Genomic DNA, 13,808 nt, shown 5'->3' on the forward strand with positions numbered 1-13,808 from the left:
TCTGGGTTGAAATGTGAAAATGGTGGAAGCTAAATTTGACCTTCCAGAGGAGGATGGTGGAAGAAGTTAAAAGGAAAGTAGATCCCCAGGTAACCTCATGGCACAGAGCTGCTGAAGTCTAATTTGTTAAGTAAGAGAGAAATAAGTTTCTGTCTTATTCAGGTCACTGTATGATATGTTTCTTTGTACCAGCCTGTTCTCTAACAGTCACATATCATTGTTCTCCTCTGGCTGTATTTGTCATGATGGTTAATTTGCAAGCAGTAGAAACTAACTCTGGCTGTCAAAGCAGAGAGGGAATTTATTTAAAGGATGTTTGATAAACCAAAGAGAAAATATCTCTGAGGGCCAGAGAGCCAAGCAAAGAGTTTACACAGCCAAGAACATCAAGAACACGGCGGACCTCACGGCTTGTATCGTGAATACCATGACCAACATAAGATCCAAGTGCTAGAGCCACTGCTGTGTGTGTTCTCCAGAAAATGAATGGCGCTACCACCATTACCGTCACTCTCCCCTAACATGAATGCTGTCAGTCCCTGTGACTTTGTACCATAAGCTTCCCATTCATAGTCTAGGGTGGGTACATTTACTTGTCAGAGCCTAGGACATGTGCTATGTTATAGCTGCAAGGGAGCCTGGGAAAATATGTTTCTGGAAATTGGAGTTCTGTTCTGGGGGATTCTGCCTCAGTACTTGGGGCAAGTTCTCATTTCTAAGAAATGAGGAGGCTGCCTGCCCAGACAGAATGGCAAAAGTCCACTCCACCTGTAATAGGAACATTAGGGGAACTGTAAATTGGATTCCATTATTGCTTAGCGGTAACATCGGGGGAACTTGGCACTTGCAAATGTAACCTTTTCAGTAGGCGGTGATATGTCTGTTTTTAGCTCCCACAATTTGAAGAGTTAATGTGGATTTTTTTTCCATTGAGTTTATTTGGTTTCAAGTGAAAAAGGTATTCTGAAGAGGGGAAATAAGAAAGCAGGAACATCTGCGACTTGGAAACCGAAAGATGCACTAAGAAGAGGTAGGTCAAGTAGTAGAATGTGTAGAAACAAATAGATGGAGACCAGCAGCTGTGGTGGCTATGCCGTTTAGAGCCGTTCCCCCAGAAAAGGAACAGTGGGACAATCCGGTATTGACTTGCATGATGCATTGGAATGTTGAGCTAATCAGGCAATCTAATTGACTGAACATCTGCAGCTGCTTTATCATTATTCTCAAATGGGCATTATCTCTTTGCATGCCAGGGATGCCTCAGTGTCTCTTAGCCTTTCTAATAGAAGCTCACTGTGGGGTTTACGTTTCCACTGCTTTTATTTGCCCTGAAATTCAAGCGATCAGCTTTAAGGTCAAATACAGTGATTGTTTTCTTTCTTTCTTTTGTCTGAACTGCTTTGAAGGAAAGGATTGGTAAAGTTGATATGTCCAGGAGGGAGAGGTGCTCCCAATAACTTGAGCGAAAGCCGTCTGAAATTGTGTTAAAATAAAGCAGCCAGCCAGAGTTCAGTGCTGAGCCGTGGTAGTAAAGGGAGAGACAGGAGGAAAAACTGTGTGTGGCCACTGTTTCCAAGAGGATAAAAACCTTCCCAGGCTTACCATGAAGTCATTTTTGAGCAAAAGTATTTACCTTCATAGGCCCATCATTAGTCCCTCATTTTCCCTTTTGAGTGTATTACCTGGATATAATTTGTGTCCATGCCTAAGCTCCAATTATTTTCAATAATCATTTTCTGGATGCTGTTGCCATAGCATCTAATTCTTTGGCAAACAGAGAAGAAGTAACAATGACGTGTGTGCTTTTCCTTCAGATGCCAAAGGAAAGATTTAAAAAGGGAAGAAAATAAGGCAGTGCAAAAAATTTTAAAAGAGAGGAAAACAGCATATTTGGGGAAATTATGAAAATAACACCAGATGCGACAAAAACAGGTCTTAATTTACTTTTACTTGGATCTGACTGTGTAAACCTCTGAATATATTTATTTTCGCAGCTAGTTATATATGCCAGAATCCATTACCTGCAAACATGTCAACAATTTTTTGTTTTGTCTGTCATTTCTGCTGTGAATGAGAATAAAAAATGATGTAGTTGGTGGAAATATGGGGAAAATGCCAAGAGGCTTATAGAATCTTGATCCCAGGGGTTTAGGTAAATTACTGTCCTGCATGAGTCAGGTTTGTGAAAATAGCTGACTTCATATTTCTTGGAAACATTTTCTAAAGATCATGTGGACCTGCATTTTGAATGTTAAATTCAATCCAGCCTTTCTTATTTGTAAAATATGTGGTCAGTAGAAATAAAAATAAAATATATTTCTGTAAAAAACATAATTATATGTTGTTTTGGTGCATGAGAAGGTATGTCCTCTTTAAAAAATGATTTCAGGAATTCCTAGTAATTACAAAATACCTAGTAAGTTCTAACTACACGGAAGTATTGCAGAGGGTGCCAAGGATATGGTAGTGGTACCCCGTCCTTCTCTCATGGAGCTTCCATGCTAGTCGAAAGGAGAGAAACACTAAATGTAAAAATAAATGAATATAGTAAATCCAGGGAGTGATAATGGGCATGAGGACAATACAACATGGTTTTGTAATGGAGGAGGTGAGGGAAGAAGGACCCTTTTGAAAAGAGGCTTCTCCTGAGCAGAGACCAGAAACATGAGATGAAAAGCAAGCCATGGGAGAGTGAGGCAGAAGGAAGATTTGCGGAATCCCTTTAGCAAGTGCAAATGCCCTGAGGAGGGAATAAACTTCACTTACTTGAAGACCAGGAAGAAGGCCACTGTGGCTGGGGTATAGTGAGGGAGACTGAGGGTGAGAAAAGAGGAGGTTAGAGAGAGAGACAGGAACCAGATCGTGTAGGCTCTTGTAGCCCATGATCAGGAGTCTGGATTTTATTCCATGGACAATGGGAAGCCACTGGAGAGTTTTAAGCAGGGGACTAACTAAGGTTGTGATGTAGGTTTTGAATATTGGCTACTGGGAGGGGAATGGAAAGGAGAAGGGCAAGAGTAAAAGCAGACAGATTAGTTAAATGTCTGTTTCAATAATCCTGTTAAGAGATTAGAGTAGTTTGAACCAGGGTGATAGCCTGGAGATGGAGAGGCATGGATAGATTATTTTTAATTTCTATATGTGCCTGCATGTGTGTATACACATAAATGTGTATATATGTATGCACACATAAATTTCATTACATCTTAATTTTATTTCATAGATAAAATTAAAAATTATAAGGCATTTATAGGCAGATAAGGCATCTAAGGCATGCACAAATAAGATCTGCTTCCTGTTGAGGTCACCAGAAATAATAACATTATCCATAATAAGCAATAACCCTTATCAGGCAACCACCCTATACCAAGCTCTGCATTCAGTGCTTTATAGGTAATAGCTCCTCTGGTCCTCAAGAGGTAGGTACCTTGTTATTCCTATTTTAGATGAGGAACTGATGCTTGGAAGGGTGCAGGGATGGTATCTAGCCAGTGAGTGCATGGCTGGGATTTGCACCGAGGGTTGTCTGGCTTCAGAGCCTGAGGGCTGTTGACACTGTATATTGACATCATCCATGGTCATCCAGTTCATATGGGTGACAGGAAAAATTACATGTCTATTGAGTTGCCACTCTTTGAGTGAATGGTACAAGATCTTACTTTCCTTGGAGATGCATGTTCTGGACTAGAAGAATTATTTTGGACTACAAATAATTCTGGTGCCTCAGTGTCTGGACGTTGAATTTCATCATAACAGAATTGCCGCCATGGTTCTGATTATGGGTCACTGAAATATACTTTGGGGAGCGACAAAATTGGTATATTATTATATTAAGCAACTGCATAGTGTGATTAGGAAGCCATCCAAAGAGAAGAAAAAAATCAAAATGAAATAGGATGGCTGCACCTTCATTTCTTCTAAGGAGGCAGAAATTTTTTCTTTATTTCCTCTTTTCCTCCTTTGAGCACTGCGCGAGTACTAAAATATTACTCAACATTGCTCTTTTTTGGTCCAGGTTGGTTGTGTGTGTCTTAGTTTATTTTAAGCTTCTCTACTTACCCTTCAGTTCTGTCTGAACTGACTGCCAGCCTAAAGCTCCCTGCTTGTTGAGGTAGACTGTGTACGTCACAGGGTATGCGTTGACTGCCACACGCCGAAGCTCCCTGGTAATGAGGAATCCTCCAAGCTGCTGGGGAGCAAGGCTCTAATGAGGCCCCGAAGGAGCAGGGGTGGCCAGTGCTTCTCTTTTGCTGCAGAGGAATCATCAATATCTCAGGGGTTGTTAATACTGAAGCACCCACTGATGGCAATCAGTCAGGTGTGTGCATCTAAAGAATCACAGTTTATTTTGGAGCAGAAAGCTACCATACCAGCTTTTCACCTGCTATCTTCATTTTGCTGTTAAGGAAACTGAGGTCCAAGGTAGACAAGAAAAATTGGTAAAGTTTTAACAGTTTCAGAACGGGGGCTTAAAGTGATTTGTGTGTGTTCTTTCCTAGTAATAATTTTGAGTATGAAAATAATAGCTAATGTTTATCGCGCTCTATGCTTAGTACTTTTCTGTGCCTTAAGTTATTTAGTTCTTAAGGTGACCCCCTGAACACAGGTACTACTATTAACCCCATGTTACAGATGAAGGAGATAGGATGCAAGATGGTAAGTAATTTACCCAAGGTGAAAGAGACAGTAAATAGCAGATCAAGGTCTCAGATCCAAGTCCCTTATACCAAATACTAGCAAATTGACTCTTTGCTGTTGTTTTGCCCATTTGATTCTTAGAATGATATATATCTGATTAAAAAAATATTCAGCAGGAGGGCTTTGCATGCCACAGATCACCATTTTAAATCTATGGCATAGGGATACATGGATATATCACTAACTGTTAAGGGGAGTGTGCAAAAATTTACTCCTAAAATTGGAAGGTATCTTAGGTTATATTCCTTGGGAGGCAGACTCTGAGACAGAGATCTGCATATAGGAAGTTTGTTTGAGAGTGCTCTCAAGATCAACCCCTGTGAAGAGAGTAAAGGAAATAGGATTGGGCTGAGGAAGGAAGTGAGCTGTGATGCAGTAGCATCAAAGACCTCAGCCCGTCCTATGGAGAAATCTGGGCTGGGATGGCCCTTAAAGGTTGCCTTGCCTTGAGGTGGAGGGCTGCACCTTTATGTACCATACAATAAGTAGTCATTGCATGCACGCTGTCCCTGTGGAGGGAGATGCAGCTCTGAGTAAGGTGACTCTTTAGTTGAAGGTGGTTCCTGCCGAGGGACTCAGTCACCTGTATTTCCAGCAGCTGGGGTCATGAATGCTTCATTCTGAAAGGAACTACTATAGTCCACCCCTTGTGTTGAATGCATCTACTTGCTTTGTACAATAGGTTTTGGAAACAGCTTCTCCAGGATTCTTATCAGTTTCTTTTCTGGGAGAAACTTACCACGGGACAGGTAATAGGACAAAATACATTCTTCACCTCTGTAACTGGTCTCCAGGTGCAAAATCTATATTATTATACAGAATGTATTTAAAAATACTGTATAAATTAGTGTTTGTAGAGACACTTATTGTTTCTCAACTTTTCTACCCATTCTAGATTGTTTGGCTGCATTTCCTTTCCTTCTTTCTTTGTCTGTTGATCTTCTGGCATGAAGACCCTGAGATGACAAGGTGGAAACTGTAGCTTAAAGTTCAGTGGGACTCTGGTTGTGTCCCCTGGTGGAAATGTTCTCTCTCTGGGGACAAGAATTCTTAAATCCTCAGAGTTTTAGCAAATGGAAAAAAGAAATTTCCTATGTGGGTCAGTGAAAGTCGTGTGAGGCCACTTCTTCTATTGATTCTTCCCTTGATTCCTAAACGTCTGTGTTCTACCTCTTAAGGACACAACAGCATATAATGGTTATTGATTTAGGGTATATTCTGTGTTCTTGAGGATTATGCCTCATTCTTGGAGGAAATCATCTATAGGCCGATGCCTCAACTGTACCTTTGAAATGTCATTACAGTGGTGGGACAACTGGGTATCTGCATGTAAAGAAGTTGGATCACTGCCTCACACTGTACAGCAAATTATTTCAAAATAGATCCCTGGCCTAACTATAAAAGCTAAAACTTTAAACTCTTAGAAGAAAACGTAAGTGTAAATATTCATGACTTTGGATTAGGCAGTGGTTTCTTAGCTATGACATCTAGGTGACAAAAAAAGAGACATAAATTGGACTTCATCAAAATTATAAACTTTTGTGCTTTAAGGGACACCATTTAGAAAGTGAAAAGACAACTGACAGAATGGGATAAAATATTTGTAAATGATATCCTGATAAGAGACTTATATCCAGAATGCATAAAGAACTCTTAAAATACAACAATGAAAAGACAAATAACCCAATTAAAAAATGGGCTAAGGAATTGAATAAACTTTTCTCCAACAATCGCGCTCCCTGGTATTTACCCTAAGGAGCTGAAAACTTATGTCCACATGAAGACCTGCACATAGATGTTTCTAGCAACTTTATTCATAATCGCAAATACATAGAAGCAACCAAGATGCCCTTCAGTAGACGAATGAATAAATAAACTGTGATAACATACAGACAATGGAATGTTATTCAACACTAAAAATAAATGAGCTATCAAGTCATAAAAAAACATGGAGGAACATTAAATGCATATCACTAAGTGAAAGAAGCCCATCTGAGAAGGCTACATACTGTATAACTCCAACTATATGACATTACGGAAAAGGCCAAACTATGGAGACGGTAAAAAGATCAGTGGTTGCCAGGGAGTCAGAGGAGGGAGAGATGAATAGGCAGAGCACAGAGGATTTTTAGGATGGTGAAAACACCCTGTATGCTACTATCATGGGGGATACATGTCATTACACATTTGTCAAAACCCATAGAATGTACACCACCAAGATTGAACCCCAAGGCAAACTATGGACTTTAGGTGGTGATGTGTCAATGTAGGTTCTTCATTTGTAACAATGTACCACTCTGGTGTGGGATGTAGATAGGTGATGAGGCTGTGCATGTGTGAAGCAGGGAGTATAGGGGAAATCTCTGTTTTTTCCACTCAGTTTTGCTGTGAATCTAAAACTGCTCTAAAAAATAAAGTCTGTTAAAAAAAAAAGTGGCTGTTATATCACTTTATCAGGCCAACAGCTTCTTGGTAGTGTGGAGTGTGTTAAGACAAGTGGTCCATGTGTCACTTGTGCCCACGTCTGCATCTCCATTGCTATAAAGTAGGTTTTTTGATCTGATGTGATTGATATATGTGATCTCATTTTGGGTGATTCAGATACTTTGTGAGCCCTTGTATAGTGATGCTAGCTAAGACCCATGGGCAGAAAAGCCACAACTATACCTGGAATATACATCAGTTTCCATCAAGATGAATTACTGTACCTTCCAGGATGGAAGGGGTCTGATGTAATCGATTTATTGCCAAGTGGCTTGCTTTTCTTTGTGGAATAGTGCCATATTGGGGGCTCAACATCAGTGTCCTGATGACACATTGGCCTAGCTTTGCTGAGTGCAGAAACCATGCGTTGGGGCCCATCCATAGCCACCATCTGTACTGCTGCTCCATTTATGCACCCATTGTGCCAGCTCTATGGTGACTGATGACAAAAGCTGGCTGATCTCATCTGGCTAGCTGTTTTGCGTTACTTGGTTATTAGGTGCCTCTCTCGTGTGTGTCAACTTGTAATACTAAGATCTTCACATTTTGTGCCCACTCCTATGTTTCTATTCACATGCCTGTTTTCCAGGTCACCCTATCCCTGATCTACCAGTCTGTCTTATTTTAGGTTCCTGACCAACTAGCCAAGCTATTTACGACTGCCTATCACTCCATATATATTCTTACCTTGAAATACTTCTCTATTAACAGAAAATGAATGCTCTGCTCATTGTGAAGATTTCCCTTCACTCCTGTCTCTCAGGGTCACCTGTGATTGAAGATGTGGTGTAGCAATTTATTTTTGACTTACACTCACGTACACAGCTGGCCGGTCTGGCCCTGCTCATGCCTGATCCCAGAAATAGCGCTTCTGTGTTGTGATGGATTTCTGCTGTGTGTGCCTGACCGTGTGACTTGGTGGGTCTGACTGAACCCAGGTTGTGATCGGCAGTTCTGTTGAAATGGTCGTGTAATGTCAGACGTCTCTGTTCACCAGGGCTCAGTAGCACTCCAGGAGCTGTTTTTCATATTGTGTATAATTCACTGCAGATGGCATGTTCTTGCTCCAGGACCCAGAGGGAGTCTGTTGTGATTCTCTTATTGGGACTTGCCAGGAACTTGACAAGGTATTTACCCACCACTGATACCTCTAAAGCAGTAGCATCTGCCTGGTCATATGGCTCTAGGAGAAGGGCCGCTTGTGCTGCTGCCCTGGTCTGCTGCAGAGTCTTTTCCTGCTCTGGGCCCACTCAACGCTGGCAACCTTTGTATCACCTGGTGAACAGGTCAAAGAAGTATTCAGAAGAAAGAAGCCTAACCAGTGGAGGGAAGTTCAACATGCGGTAGTTTATTCTTTACTTTGGTGAAAGTGTCCCCACATGCCTGAGATCATTGGACCAATTAAAAGAAAAACTTCAGCTGTGAGGCAGACCACTGGATGTTGGTAGGGTTTTCCTCCCACCTTCTGGAACACATGTATTGTATCAAGGCTTCTAATATTCTTGCCATAGCTTGCTCATTTGGTCTGATTAACATGATGTTATTAGTATAACATCGTGTTCTGCAGAACGTCCACCTTGTCCCTTGAGACTTTATTATGTCAAGTGGAAGAGTTACCATATCCTTGGGGCAAGACCATAAGTGTATACTGTTGTCTGTCCCAAGTGAATGCCCTAGAAAAACATAGAAAGCTCAGCAGTTCATAGTATGAAGTCTATATCATTTTAATGTCAAAAGCTGATGTGAATAAGAAGGAAATGACCAATATACATGTGATTTTAGGAAAAATAATTCTAACTAAAATGTAAAAGTTCTAACTAAAATATTAACAATTGTAATTCAGCAGTGTATTAAGAGGATAATAACTCTGACCAAAGAAGGTTTATTCCAGGAATGTGGGAATATTTCACTATGTCTTCAGAGTCAGCAAGTTAGTTTGGAAAAAACCATATGATCATAGTAAATACATACTGAAAAGCCATCTGGTAAAGTTCAGTTGCCATTCCTCGTTTCATAGAAAGTGTTTAGATATGGTAAAGGCTATGTAGGAAAAACTATCAAAAATCACACGTATTAGTCTAAATGGCCATCCACTAAGATTAAAATCAAGAAATAGACAAGGATGCCTTTGATCACCATTATTTCCAAAAACGTTCTATAGCCAAATCTACATGATTTGGTATAAGAATAGACAAATAGGGCCGGCCCTGTGGCTTTGCGGTTAAGTGCGCGCACTCCGCTGCTGGCGGCCCGTGTTCGGATCCCAGGCATGCACCGACGCACCGCTTCTCCGGCCATGCTGAGGCCGCATCCCACATACAGCAACTAGAAGGATATGCAGTTATGACGTACAACTATCTACTGGGGCTTTGGGGGAAAAAAATAAATAAATCTAAAAAAAAAAAAAAGAATAGACAGATTGGTGGACTAGAATATAGAATCTGGAAATAGATCCTAGTATGTATGAGAATTTAATATATACCAAAGATGGCATTTCACTTTAATGGGAAATGGATGATTCATTTAAGAAGTGGTGCTGGCACAAATGGCTATCCATCTAGAGTAAAATTGAGATGGGACCCTTACTTTGCTATATATATAAATAAATTCTATATTAAGGGCTTAAGTATGAATGAAGTAAAATCTTAGAAGGACATTTAAGAGACTGGATGTTTAGTTTAGTGGTGAGAAAACTATTCTTAATCAAGATTGCAACCCAGAAAAGATAGACGTATTTTCAATGTATAATACTTCAAAAACTATTCTATAGAAAACATTAGCATTAAGAGATTCAGTGGAAAATATGTTAAGGAAAATTCGCAAAGCAGATGACAGGCAAAGTGTTAATATCCATAATATATACAAAGAGTTTTTACAAATTGACATTGGTAAATTATGTGTCTACATAAACAGTTCAATAGAAAAATGAACAAACAAACAGGCAATTCATGGAAAAGTAAAACGAAGGAACTAGCAAATATATAAAAAGCAGCTTAAATTCATGAGTCATGGCAAATGTGAAAAAGTGATGATATTTACTTGCCAGGTAGAAATATGAATTGTTTTACCCTTTTAGTAAAGCAATGTGGTGATGTCTATTAAAATTTTTAAATTTACATATTACATAGATTTTCATTTCTGGGAATCTATTCCCTATAAATGAAAATATGTGTGTGTCTATTCCATTCGGGCTATCAAAGTGTTGGAAAGGGTTGAACACGTTTTGATACATCTACTCACAGTGTATTAAATAACTATTTAAAATGATGTGTCAGAGCTATGCCAATTGACTTGGAGAAATTTTTATTGCGTGTTGCTGAGTAAGAATAGCAAGTTGCAGAGAAAACAATGTAAATTTTACTGATCAATGACAAACACTTTATGTAGGTATATATTTGTGTATGAATATACATGTATGAATGTATACATGTATGTTTAAATAAATTAATAAATAAGGGGGAAACTATGGAAGAATATCTGTTCTATTGGCTTGTGAACCTGGAAAAAGTGGGATGGGAATGACAGAGTTATATATATAGATTGGGAAAGGAGTGAAGTAGAGAAAAGAAGTAATAAAAGAAAATAATTAATTTTACTAAATCAACAAAATTTAAATAAATACAATGAAATAAAACAAAAAGTGGAAATTTTTTTAAAAATTATTTTGGATGCTTGTGAATATGGATATTTGTTGACTGATTGCTTAAAGTATCAAGAAATGACAACAAATCAAGAAGAATGTTAAAAAGTTACTAAGAGATGGTATAGTTGAGTGGTTAAGAACAGGGATTGGACCCAGTTCTTAACTCTGCTCTTTATCTCCTGAGGATAGTATGTAAAGTGCAGGCTACCATTATCAAGACAGCTTTATTGATGTGGTGATCTAAATGGTTCCTTTTTTTCTCTTTAATTGTCAGTGTGGGATTTTTTTTTTTTTTTTTTGGTGAGGAAGATTGGCCCTGAGCTAACATCTGTTGCCAGTCTTCCTCTACTTTGTATATGGGACACTGCCATAGCATGGCTTCATGAGCGGTGTTTACATCCCTCTCAAACCTGGGGCCGCCGAAGTGGAACGCGGGAAGTTAACCACAGCGCCAGCCCCCGGGTTTTTTTTTTAGTAGCAAATCATACAACAAATTTATAGTATTTGCTTTATATCACTGAATATCTGAGTATCCCTAAGAAAGTGAATTTCATATTTAAAGATTCTAGATGTTTTTGCCAGAAAAAAGGAAAGGTCAATTTAAATTGAAATACAATTTAAATAAAAGACCTTTCCCTTGACCTTAATGAATTTATAGTCTAAATCAATGCAGTTACTAGATATGTGAATGTCAAAATAAAATAATTACATTGATATCTGTGAATAGACAACTGGGCTTTTATGGACACTTTATATACATGGTGATGGAATTTGAATTTGGTAAAACTGATAACCAAGTGGATTTAGAGTTATTAAGATGTTAAGGAGGTTAGGGGCGATTCCAAAAGGATGATTTTCACAAAGCCCTAAAGTTTGAGGATGGGAGGGGTCAAAGAGCTTACATACCTTCAGATAATTATTTTGAAAGGATTTAAGAGCCTAAACTGGCATCTCATCAGAGATTAGAGAAATTTTTAGGATAGCTTTTTATTTAGAAATTTTTAAAGCAAATAATAGACATCCTAATTTTAATTGGGGTAATAGCCACTAATTGCTGTGAGTTAACTGGTGGGTATTTGAAATAGTAGCTCTGCAGGGCATATGCCCTGACAACTGTCTCCTGGAACTTCTGCCGTATTGTGTATAGTGTTTTGGGATGATGTAAGATTTTTTGCAATCACTTGTTCTTTGCCTCAAATTCTTTTTAAAGATTTTTCCAGTGCTTCTCAACCTCATTATATCAGAGAATCACTAGGCTATATGTATAAAATGTAGGTTCCTTGATTTCACACTGATGTTCTCAATCAGTCCAAGGGTGGGGGTTGGCTCTGTAACTGTCTTTTTTTAAGTAAGCACCCCAAGGGACTCTGAAGGAGCTGGTTCAAGCCATATATTTCTAGAGGCACTCATACAGTCTGTATTTTAGAGTAGAAGATTGTCTATATTCCATGCTCTAAGCCTGAGAAAGTTTCTGTATTCATAAATAGCAGTCTTGGATAAAATGAAGATAGCTATACATCATTCAATAACTTTTAATGTTCATAAAACTATACTGTAAATACTGCGTTAAAAGCAAAACATTCTGACATTATTCAGTGAAGAATTCGGCAATATGATCTGAGAATGGATAAAGGCTCCTTTGAACTTCCAAGTTCCTCAAAGTCAGGCGTGTTATAATCTTGAGCTGGTCAATGTATATTGTTATATCATAAGGTTGTGAGTTCATATCATAGTTTATTGAGAAGAAATTCTAATAATGCCTTTCTCCTTTCAATGTCACCTTGACCTCCATGTCAGTTCCCCCAATTTATTTTCTGCCTTGTGGTCTGTGATCAATATAGAAAAATCAGTTTGTGTTCTTTCTGACTCTTGCATTCCTAGAGTTGCTGATTAATTGATCCTCAGTGACTCTACAAACTCCACCATTGCAAATTGAAAGTTCAGCTTGAACTTGTCAGTCAGATGTGATTAAAAGCCGTTTGCAAAGAAGGAATAATTTTTTTTGTGTTCTTTTAGCAGTCTTTATACTTGACCTTCTTTTCTACTGGAAAAACTCTTGATTTGAGGACTTGGTTAGATGGTCACCAGATTGCCGTCTGTCCAGTTTCATTTCCCGTGCTGTCTCAGTTTTTCTGCCCAGCTTTGGCATTTCTGTGATCTTCTCAGATTGAAAAACTGGGCCCGTGAAGTCTTTGTTATGCAAACCATCGTCCATTTACGTGTTTGACTGTATACTGCTCGTGCTTGTGCATTTGCTGTGATGACAGTGTCCCTTGTGTGTTGGTGTTATTTTTAGGGGGGGCAGGGAGATACAAGTTAATATCTGTACATAAAATATGAATGTTAAGAATATCTTCTGTATAAAATTAGAAAACAATGTTGAAGGTCTAATGTGTGATACTTCTTGTGATCTTCTACTTAGTTTATACCATTTTAGCTGGAAAATATTTTAGCTTGTTCATAATAATTTATATGTTTAATAAATGCATATTTTTATCTTTTTCCACTTTGGATCTCAGAATATTTTCATTTTAACACCCTCTTGGTAGGAAAACAATAAGTGTCATAACCAGTGCTTTGCCTGGAGCATTAAATCCAAAAGCCTGAATTTGGCTACATCGTTTGTAAAATGTTCTCAGAAGATCTGTTACCACTGGGATTATCACTCCCAGGCAATGAATTATATGCTGTTTTAAACTTTATTTTTCTGGTCACCTTGTCTTCTTCTGCCTGTGTGTTCTCTTATCTTGATTACTTGTGTCCCACTTTTCCACACATTCCATGTATTTTCTGCCCATTGAATATTTTGAAATTTAACACACGATGTTTTTAACTTTAGGTCAATTTGGGTAGCAGTTATTCTTTAAAGAAGAAAACTGAAAATTCATTCTTTTAATCAGTACTTTTTATGTTATAAAAATATATATATGAAGTCATAAGAGAACTTTTCAATTATAAAAGTAGAAGTAAACAAATAGGATCA

The 13,808-nt window shown here is 38.4% G+C and overlaps 1 protein-coding gene across 4 annotated transcripts in view; it reads left to right on the forward strand.

Moving 5' to 3' along the window:
• Positions 1-938: 938 nt before the first annotated feature.
• LOC131419011 (contactin-3) overlaps positions 939-13,808 on the forward strand; it is a 279,521-nt gene continuing 266,651 nt past the window's right edge. For 2 of the 4 annotated variants that reach the window (XM_058563641.1, XM_058563649.1), the window contains exon 1: positions 941-1,030. The gene's annotated coding sequence lies outside the window, so the exon portion shown is untranslated. Of the gene's footprint in view, positions 1,031-13,808 lie in introns of all 4 variants that reach the window. The other 2 variants (XM_058563677.1, XM_058563659.1) reach the window with 2 other exon arrangements.

This window comes from Diceros bicornis, chromosome 2 (genome assembly GCF_020826845.1).
Source record: "Diceros bicornis minor isolate mBicDic1 chromosome 2, mDicBic1.mat.cur, whole genome shotgun sequence".
Classification (NCBI taxonomy): domain Eukaryota; kingdom Metazoa; phylum Chordata; class Mammalia; order Perissodactyla; family Rhinocerotidae; genus Diceros; species Diceros bicornis.